Raw genomic sequence first — 9,599 nt, 5'->3', positions numbered from 1 at the left:
CTCCGATCAGTGCTCTTAACCATTGGCTGAGAGCCGGTCCACTGCTGGTTTTCCAGCATGCATACACATGCTGGTGTTTATTGAAGTGGCCGATGTCAGCCGGCATTCACCCTTGTGTACAGGGCTTAAAGTGGTTATAAACCCTTACAAACCACTTTGACCTACAGGTAAGCCTAGATTAAGGCTTACCTGTAGGTCCAAGAAATATCTCCTAAACCTATACGGTTTAGGAGATATTTACAAAAAGACAGGCATCGTTATCTACGGCGCATGCGCCGTAGACAGCGGCGCGCAGGCGCACTGAGCAGGCCGCAGATCACGGCAATATGCCGCTCGTGTCGGCTCCTGTGCGCATGTGGCGGCTCCGGTGAATCACAGCGCCGGAGCAGCGAGATCCGGAAGTCACTCTAGGATACATGGCAGTGGTGAAGATGAAGACGGAGGATCGCTTCGGGGGCTTCGTTCTCAAGTAAGTTATTCATAATGAGCTAGTATGCTATGCATACTAGCTCATTATGCCTTTGCCTTTTAAATAGACTTTACTTCCTCTTTAACTCTAACACGTGTCTCCTTAAGACACTCTAATTGAGAATAAGGGCTAATTTCACCTATGCAAAAAATAATTAAGCTCGCCCACAATCATTTCAAACAATGTGCATTTATTAATGTCTTGCATTGGAGCCTGCAAAACTTTGCAACCAAAATTATTGGTTCATGGCTCCTACAGACTCTTACTTTAGTCCAGGCCTGTAGTAAGGTATGGACCTGAAGTTATGAAGTGGAAGGTAGTAGTCAATATACTACAAGAAGACTAGGAATTGGAAAAAACAAGCCACTGCCAAGCCAGATCTGAAGGAATACCGCAAACCATTGTTGATATGAATACTATGTGGGCAAACCCAAAGTTCACCAGACCAGGAGAGGATGGACCTGTCTGGAAAGCAATGCAAATGTGCTAAGTGTTAATGAATTTTGGAAGTCTGCATCACACAGGTCTCTGTGGCGCAATCGGTTAGCGCGTTCGGCTGTTAACCGAAAGGTTGGTGGTTCAAGCCCACCCAGGGACGCAATGTTTTTTCTTATGCTGCAGCAACAAACCTTTGACCTGTCTTGTGTTCTTTAACCTAATTTTTCTGTACTCCAGGTCAATGAAAAATGTCAACAAATGAAATAAGTAACTTAGAACTGTACGTTTCCACCGGAATAACATACAAGCTGATGAGACAAATGAGATGTCATGTAATACATTAAGAGGCATGTTTTCTGCTTATGTGCTGTCATGTACTTGCCTGCATTTTTGCAGACAAAATACATGGACAAGAAAACATCCATTGTTTTAATAAAGTGCCTTGAAAAAGTATTCACACCCCTTGAAATTTTCAAAATTTTTTCACGTTACAACCAAAAACGTAAATGTATTTTACTGGGATTTTATGTGATAGACCAACACAAAGTCTTCACACATCACTTCACATACGTGTGAAGTGGAAGGAAAATGATAAATGGTTTTCAAAATTTTCTACAAATAAATATGGAAAAGTGTGTTTCTATTCAGCCCCCCTTAGGCCACTATGTACAGGAGAGTAGTGTGGAGGGTATGACAGTGGGCACTATGTACAGGAGACGAGTGTGGAGGGTATGACAGTGGGCACTATGTACAGGAGAGGAGTGTGGAGGGTATTACAGTGGTTACTATGTACAGGAGAGGAGTGTGGGGGGTATGGCAGTGGTGGGGATAGGTCTTCAGCTACCTACCCCTCAAATTTGGGGTTTCTGTGACCCTTGGTCACCGACCCACGCCCCTCAAAATCAATCGTTTTTATTTTATTTCATTTTTTTTTATCTTAACCTCTTGAGATCCGCGCTATAGCCGAATAGACGTAGTCCCGTGCACGAGCTCCCTGCGCGCCCCCTGAGGGGCGCGCGCGGCGCGCTCTGTGATCGGCGAGTCAATGAGACTCGCCTGATCACCGATCCGAGCAAGGGGTCGATCCCGACCCCTTACCACGTGATCAGCTGTCAGCCAATGACAGCTGATCATGTAACAAAACAGATCCGGTAATCGGCTATTTTTCTTCCTCGCGCTGACAGCGCGAGAAGAGAAAAAAAAAAGCTGATCACCAGCGGCCGTGATCGGGACATCAGTCACAGTGCCACCTATCAGTGCCCACAATCTGCCTCAACAACATTGCTGCACCTCAGTGCCACATATCCGTGCCCATCAGTGTCATCTACCAGTGCCCATCAGTGCCCATCAGTGCCGCCCAGCAGTGCCACCTATCAGAGCCACCTATCAGTGCCACCTATCAGTGCCCATCAGTCCCATCTATCAGTGGTACCTATCAGTGCCCCTTAGTGCCACCCATCCGTGCCACCCATCCGTGTCACCTATCAGTGCCCATCATTGCCGCCTTATCTGTGCCCATCAGTACTGCCTTATCTGTGCTTATCGGTGCCACCTTATCTGTGCCTATTAGTGTCCCCTTAACTGTGCCTATCAGTGCCCACCAGTGCCGCCTATCAGTGCCCACCAGTGCTGCCTATCAGTGCCCACCAGTGCCACCCATCAGTGCCCACCAGTGCCGCCTCATCAGCGCATTTCAATGAAGGAGAAAAATTACCTGTTTGCAAAAATGTATAACAAACTATTAAACATGATTTTTTTTTTTTTTTGCATCTTTTTTTGTTTGTTTAGCAAAAAATAAAACTCCCAACTGTAATTAAATATCACCAAAAGAAAGCTCTATTTGTGGGAAAAAAATGATAAAAATTTAATTTGGGTACAGTGTTGTATGACTGCGCAATTGTCATTCAAAGTGCATCAGCGCTGAAAGCTGGAAATTGGTCTGGGCAGGATGGGGGTTTAAGTGCCCAGTAAGCAAGTGGTTAAGGTAAGGGGCCTGGAGCTGCAGCTCAAATAGCCCCTATGTTAATCTGGCCCTGGCTATGGGGGGCACTCGGTAGGGGGGTGGAGCCAGAAGCAAAAACGGTGGACCCAAGAAAAGGAGAATCGAGGCTACTTTGTGCAAAACCATTGCACAGAGCAGGTAAGTATAACACATTTGTTATTTTAAGAAAAAAAGGCTTTACAAACACTTTAAAGCAGTAGTAAAGTTTTGGAAAAAAAAAAATGTGCATACTAGCGCATCATAAAATACATATGAGTATGTCGCTTTGCCTACACCGGCTGCCAATCCAAAGTACAGGGCGGTCAGGAAGTGGTTAAAAAGGCTGCCTGGTACCACAATCTGTGTGCGTGCACGTGGGCAGTGTGGCGCGTGCCTGTGCATTTTCCCTTAAATCCACAAATAAATTCATGCTCGCAAATATAAGCATGAGTGCATCTATTCTCATGAATATGAGCACGCAGAAATGGGCGAAGATTGGTACACAAGTGGTTAAAAAGCTAATACACAAACATAAATACTAATAAACTTTTTATTTTTAAACAATTAAAACATTTTCATGGGTTCATCATATTGCCTCTGCCACATCAAAACTAGACAAGAGAGAATTAATCTGAAAACTGAAAATCAGAACTCACAGGAACATCAATATTTTATACAAAGTTTCTGAGACTCACAAACACAAACAAGGATCCCTGGTGGTCTAGTGGTTAGGATTCGGCGCTCTCACCGCCGCGGCCCGGGTTCGATTCCCGGTCAGGGAACAAGAATTTTGATTTTTTTTTTTTTTTCCTATTTAACCTTTCAACCTAAAATCCAGACAATTGCTCAGTCATGCAACACTGTACCCAAATTAATTTTTTGTCCTTTTTTTTCCCCACAAATAGTGCTTTCTTTTGGTGGTATTTGATCACCTCTGGGTTTTTTATTTGGTGTGCTATAAATGAAAAAAGACCAAAAATTTTGAAAAAAAAAACCCATATTTTTCTTTATTTCTGTGATAAAATTTTGCAAATTATTAATTTTTCTTCACAATTTATACTGCTACATATCTTTGGTAAAAATAACCCAAGTTAGTGGATATTATTTGGTCTTTGTGAAAGTTAGAGAGTCTACAAGCTGTGGTGCGAATCGCACAAAATTGATCACATCTGATGTACTGGTGGCCGATCTCATTTCTTGCGACCGGAACAAGTCAGGAAAGTACAAATACCCCCCAAATGACCCCTTTTTTTAAAGTAGACATTCCAAGGTATTTAGTAAGATGCATGGTGAGGTTTTTGATGTTGTCATTTTTTCCCACAATTCTTTGCAAAATGAAGATTTTTTGATTTTTTTAAATTTTTTTCCACAAAATTGTCATTTTAATAGGTTATTTCTCTCACATGGCATGTGTATACGATAAATGACACCCCAAAATAAATTCTGCTACTCCTCCTGAGTATTATGATACCACATGTGTGGGACTTTTTCACAGCCTGGCCACTTAGAGAGGCCCAACATGCAGGGAGCGCCATCACGTGTTCTAGGAGCATAAATTACACATCTAAATTGTTGACTACCTATTACACTTTTGAAGGCGCTGGAGCACCAGGACAATGACACGTGGCACTGCTGTGGCACTGATACGTGGCACTGATGACACGTGACACTGATGTGGCACTGATGACAGATGCCACTAATCCGGGGCACTGATGACACGTGACACTGATGACAGATGGCACTAATATGTGGCACTGATGACAGATGGCACTTATACGTGGCACTGATGACAGATGGCACTAATACGTGGCACTAATGACAGATGGCACTAATACGTGGCACCGATGACAGATGGTACTGATACATGGCATTGATGACACGTGACACTGATAACAGATGGCACGTGACACTGACAGGTGGCACTGATGACAAATGGCACTGATATGTGGCACTGATGACAGATGGCACTAATATGTGGCACTGATGACATGTGACACTGATATGGCACTGATGACACGTGGCACTGATGACAGATGGCACTTATACGTGATACATAGATGATCTCATCTCTCATTGGACACGCCGATCGCGCTGTAAACAGCCGCTGTGATTGGCTGTTTACAGCGATTTGTGATTGGCCAGCACAGAACTTCCCCCGATGCGTGCTCTCAGGAGCGAGCATTGTGGAAGTAAATAGGAGGACGTCCAGGGACGCCCTCCCGGCAGGTAGCGTCCGCGCTGTAGCTGTCTTTCAGCTATATCGCGGGCGGGAAGTGGTTAAGTCCTGACAGTAATTTAGGAAAAAAAATAAATAGATTCAGCACTATTTATAATGTGTAAAGCAGACATAGTATAAAATATTAACCATTTCCTAAACTACCAGTGCAAGTTACCAGTGTGTCAATGGCAAAGGAACACAAAAAAAAAAAAAGTATACTGTTCTGTTTTTTTTTTATTATTATTAATATTGTTTCAGTTGCATTAATTCCAGATTATTTGATATATAGTAAGATTGTATGATTATATATATATTGTAATATCGATTCCTATTTCAAATATTCATCATATTTAATTAAAAGGGAAATGAAAAACAAATCTGCGTTGGCCGGGAATCGAACCCGGGTCAACTGCTTGGAAGGCAGCTATGCTCACCACTATACCACCAACGCTTACTGATGAAATTTTAAACACAGTACTGTATAATACTTCAGATTCCTAATATAGCAATGTACTGATTTAATTTTCCATAATGGAAAATTGGTGTTTGTTACAGAGCTGTGATTTGTTTACTTTTTTTTTTCCTCTTCTAGCAGTTAACCACTTGACCTCTGGAACATTTACCCCCCCCCCGCCCCCCCCCCCCCCTTCATGACCAGGCAGCGGGAGTAGGTACCTGCCAAAATAGGTAACTGCTCCCCGAAAAAAAAAATGCAGCCAATGGGTTAGAGCCTAGGAAGGAAGAGGATGGGCTGCTCATCTCCTCCTGCGTGACGGTTCAATACCAGGCACTAGTTTTACCCCCCTCGTGCCCAGGCCAATTTTCAGCTTTCAACGCTCTCACACTTTGAATGACAATTGCGCAGCTACGCAACGCTATACCCAAGCTACATTTTTATCATTAGATAGAGGTGCCACGTTGAACTTCCAGTGACCAGTATGAGAGAGTGAGAGCGATAACATCAAATTCAACACACCTGCTCCCATTCTGAGACCTTGTAACACTAAAGAGTCACATGACACTGGGGAGGGAAAATGTTTAAAGGGGCCCAGTTTGGACATTTTCACTTAGGGGTGTACTCACTTTTGTTGCCAGCGGTTTAGACATTAACCGCATTTCCGGCAGAATGGCACTGGTGGGCAACAGAGCGTACAGGTACGTCCCCTTTAGGAAGCGGAGCTGCGGGGGGTGAGCTGCAGAGTGCACCCGCCGCGTTCTCCGCGGACTCAACGTCTGCTGGGTGCCCACGATGGTGCCACGGAGAGGTAGAACAGGGAGATGCTTTTTTTAAGCAAAGCATTTCCCCGTTCTGCCTAGTGACATAACAGAGATCACTGCTCTCTGTCATCGGGAGCAGTGATCGCCGTTATGTGTGTTGTAGCCCCTCCGCCCCCCCCCCCCCCCCCCACAGTTAGAATCACTCCCTAGGACAGTGATGGCGAACCTTGGCACCCCAGATGTTTTGGAACTACATTTCCCATGATGCTCTTGCACCCTGCAGTGTAGTTGAGCATCATGGGAAATGTAGTCCCAAAACATCTGGGGTGCCAAGGTTCGCCATCACTGCCCTAGGACATACTTAACCCCCTAGTGGTTAACCCCTTCACTGACAGTGTCATTTACACAGTAATCAATGCATTTTTAATAGCACTGATCGCTGTATAAATTACAATGGTCTCAAAATAGTGACAAAAATGTCTGATGTGTCCGCCATAATGTCGCAGTCCCGATAAAAAATCCATTACTAATAAAAAAAATATAATAAAAATGCCATAAAGCTATGCCCTATTTTGTAGATGCTATAAATTTTGTACAAACCAATCAATATATGCTTATTGCTATTTTTTTTACCAAAAATATGTAGAATACGTATCAGCCTAAACTGAGGGGAAAAAAAATGATATATATTTTTGGGGGATATTTATTATAGCAAAAAAGTAAAAAATAATGTTTTCGTTTCAAAATTGTCGCTTTTTTTTTTTGTTTATAGCACAAAAAAAAAAAAAAACACAGAGGTGATCAAATACCACCAAAGTAAAGCTCTATTTGTGGGAAAAAAAGGACGTAAATTTTGTTTGGGAGCCACTCCGCACGACCGCGCAATTGTCAGTTAAAGCGACGCAGTGCCCAATCGCAAAAAGTGCTCTGGTCAGGAAGGGGGTAAATCGTTCCGGGGCTGAAGTGGTTAATGGTTGTGTGTTGAGTTATTTTGAGGGGACAGCAAATTTACACTGTTATACAAGCTGTACACTCACTACTTTACATTGTAGCAAAGTGTAATTTCTTCAGTGTTGTCACATGAAAAGATATAATAAAATAGTTACAAAAATGTGGAGGGGTGTACTTACTTTTGTGAGATACTGTATATAACCAAAGGGAATGTCTCTACATGGAAGGAAACACCAAACCATAGGTCATACTAGCAATGTTATGGAATTGCTCTGGGGTGATTTAAGGGGTTAGTTCACCTTTTAGAGACATTTTCCATAATCCACCCTCCATGCACTGAAGCATGCCAAGCACTTATAAAAGTGCTCCTTTATCATTCAATACCTGTAGGCCGGTGAGGATGGATAAAAGGAGCACCCAGTATCCATTCAGAAGTAAATAAAAGTTGATTGATCGTTTTTATTGGGGATAGTAGAGCATGATAAAACCAACGCGTTTCATGGGAACAAGACTCCCTCCCTTCTTCAGGGCTGCTGCTCTATGCTATGATGTGCCCAAGATGGTGTGTCTGTGAGACTGGGATCGGGACGTTTGCAGTATTCTCCGGCAGTGCCGCATGGAGCCATGCTGCACCGCCAGAGAATACCACAATCGTCCCGATTTACTTCTGATTGGATACTGGGCGCTCCTTTTACCTATCCTCACAAGTTTTCCCGCAAACGACCTTGAGGCCTTACCCAGAGGTAGCAGCCCAAGCCTTCAAAAGTGGCCCACCGGCACCTTGCTGTCAAGTTGGGCTGGATTAATTGAAAACAACGCTATTTCAGATGATATGCAAATCCATGCATTCGGAACAGATCAGAATACGTAGCTCCGAATCAACGCTTTTCGTGCGACTGCACGTTTTCAGGAGGCGCTTGTATTGCCATTGCACAAACTCGGGGAGCAGCTACAAGCTAACGTCACACCTCCAATTCCACTCTCAGAACTGGCGGCCATCTTTTATTGAATTGCCTATACGACTGTCCCCAGCGATGAGAGGTGGTACTATTTGCATCACTGTAAACCAGGCCTTAAAGTGCTAACAATCACCAATGATGGGGGGGGTTAGAGGTTTTAAAATGCAGCGACTGTAGGATTGCTTTGAGGGCCATTACAATGCCACTGATCACCAATGCTGTGGGATTATTTTCTTTGGGGGGGGGGGGGGGGGGGGTTAAATTTGAACTTTTTTACATTTCTTTCACTAATAACAGAAGTCCCGCAATTGGCTCCAATGAGTGATTTAAAGGCTAAGAGCACTTTAATTTATTTTTCTCCAACTACCTCATACCAGGATATTTCCTAATTTCCCCAAAAAATGGCTAACATGAAATCACCTTGGGATGTCCACTTTCCAACAAAGGGGCTATTTTGGAGGCGTTTGTACCATCGTGCCATTTTTATATGGTATGGCGTAACAATTTTATGCCCTAAGGACGTACCCATACATCCTTGGGTTTCAGTGGTTATGCGGGGTCCACAGCTACAGCTGCAGGCATGACCCTTGGTGTCTTTTCTCAGAAGGCGTTGCTGAGTAATGTAAAAAGTGTTCCGAACGGCTTTAGAGCTGCTGGATAACTTTTAGAAGTGGTGGAAGGTGGTCTTTCCCCCACCGCCTTCCCTCGCTCTACGGTTCCACAAGGGAGCCCAGGACTGAAGCTGGCGTTTCTGCCAGCTGATCATAGAGCACTGGTGTGAACTAGAGCCATTGGAATACATGGAAAACACTGTGCATGTATTTTAAGTACCGAAAAAAAGCACATGGAAAGGCATCTGGTGTGAACTAGCACTTAAAGTGACACTAAAGGATTTTTTTTTTTTTTTAAATAACAAACATGTCATACCTCCACTGTGAAGCTCATTTTGCACAGAGTGGCCCCGAACATCCATTTCTGGGGTCTCTCGGTGGCTCCTCCCCACATTAGATAACCCCCTTGGAGAAGCGCTCTCCCAAGGGGGTAACCTTGCATGCGTGCTCCCGAGTCCAGCATTTGCATCCACAGACATTAATGCCGGACTCGGTCCCGCCCCCTGGATTTGAGTGACAGCAGTGGGAGCCAATGGCTGTGCTGCTATCAATCTATCCAATCAAGAGCCGGGAACCCGCGTAGAGGGGGACAGCGGGGATGCGCCGATGGAAATTTGAGGCTCAGGTAAGTAAAACGGGAGGGGTGGTAACTGCAAAGGATGCATTAAGGTGAAAAAACACAAGGGTCTACAACTCCTTTAGACTCCTTTCACACTGGGGAGCTTTGCAGGCACTACAGCACTAAAAATAGCGC

The 9,599-nt window shown here is 44.1% G+C and overlaps 3 non-coding genes across 3 annotated transcripts; 2 read left to right on the top strand and 1 right to left on the bottom strand.

The window, feature by feature from the left end:
* The first annotated feature begins 993 nt into the window (after positions 1 to 993).
* On the top strand, positions 994 to 1,067 carry TRNAN-GUU (transfer RNA asparagine (anticodon GUU)). The gene has a single exon. It is a non-coding gene; the product is annotated as a tRNA-Asn (tRNA).
* Positions 1,068 to 3,598: 2,531 nt separating this feature from the next.
* Positions 3,599 to 3,670, top strand: TRNAE-CUC (transfer RNA glutamic acid (anticodon CUC)). The gene has a single exon. It is a non-coding gene; the product is annotated as a tRNA-Glu (tRNA).
* A 1,815-nt stretch (positions 3,671 to 5,485) lies between these two features.
* Positions 5,486 to 5,557, bottom strand: TRNAG-UCC (transfer RNA glycine (anticodon UCC)). The gene has a single exon. It is a non-coding gene; the product is annotated as a tRNA-Gly (tRNA).
* Positions 5,558 to 9,599: the final 4,042 nt, after the last annotated feature.

Source organism: Lithobates pipiens, unplaced genomic scaffold (assembly GCF_037356315.1).
Source record: "Lithobates pipiens isolate NorthernLeopardFrog02 unplaced genomic scaffold, aLitPip1_a1.2 Scaffold_1, whole genome shotgun sequence".
Classification (NCBI taxonomy): Eukaryota; Metazoa; Chordata; class Amphibia; order Anura; family Ranidae; genus Lithobates; species Lithobates pipiens.
The sequence above is the reverse complement of the archived record's forward strand: the minus strand, read 5'-3'. Positions and strand labels throughout refer to the sequence as shown.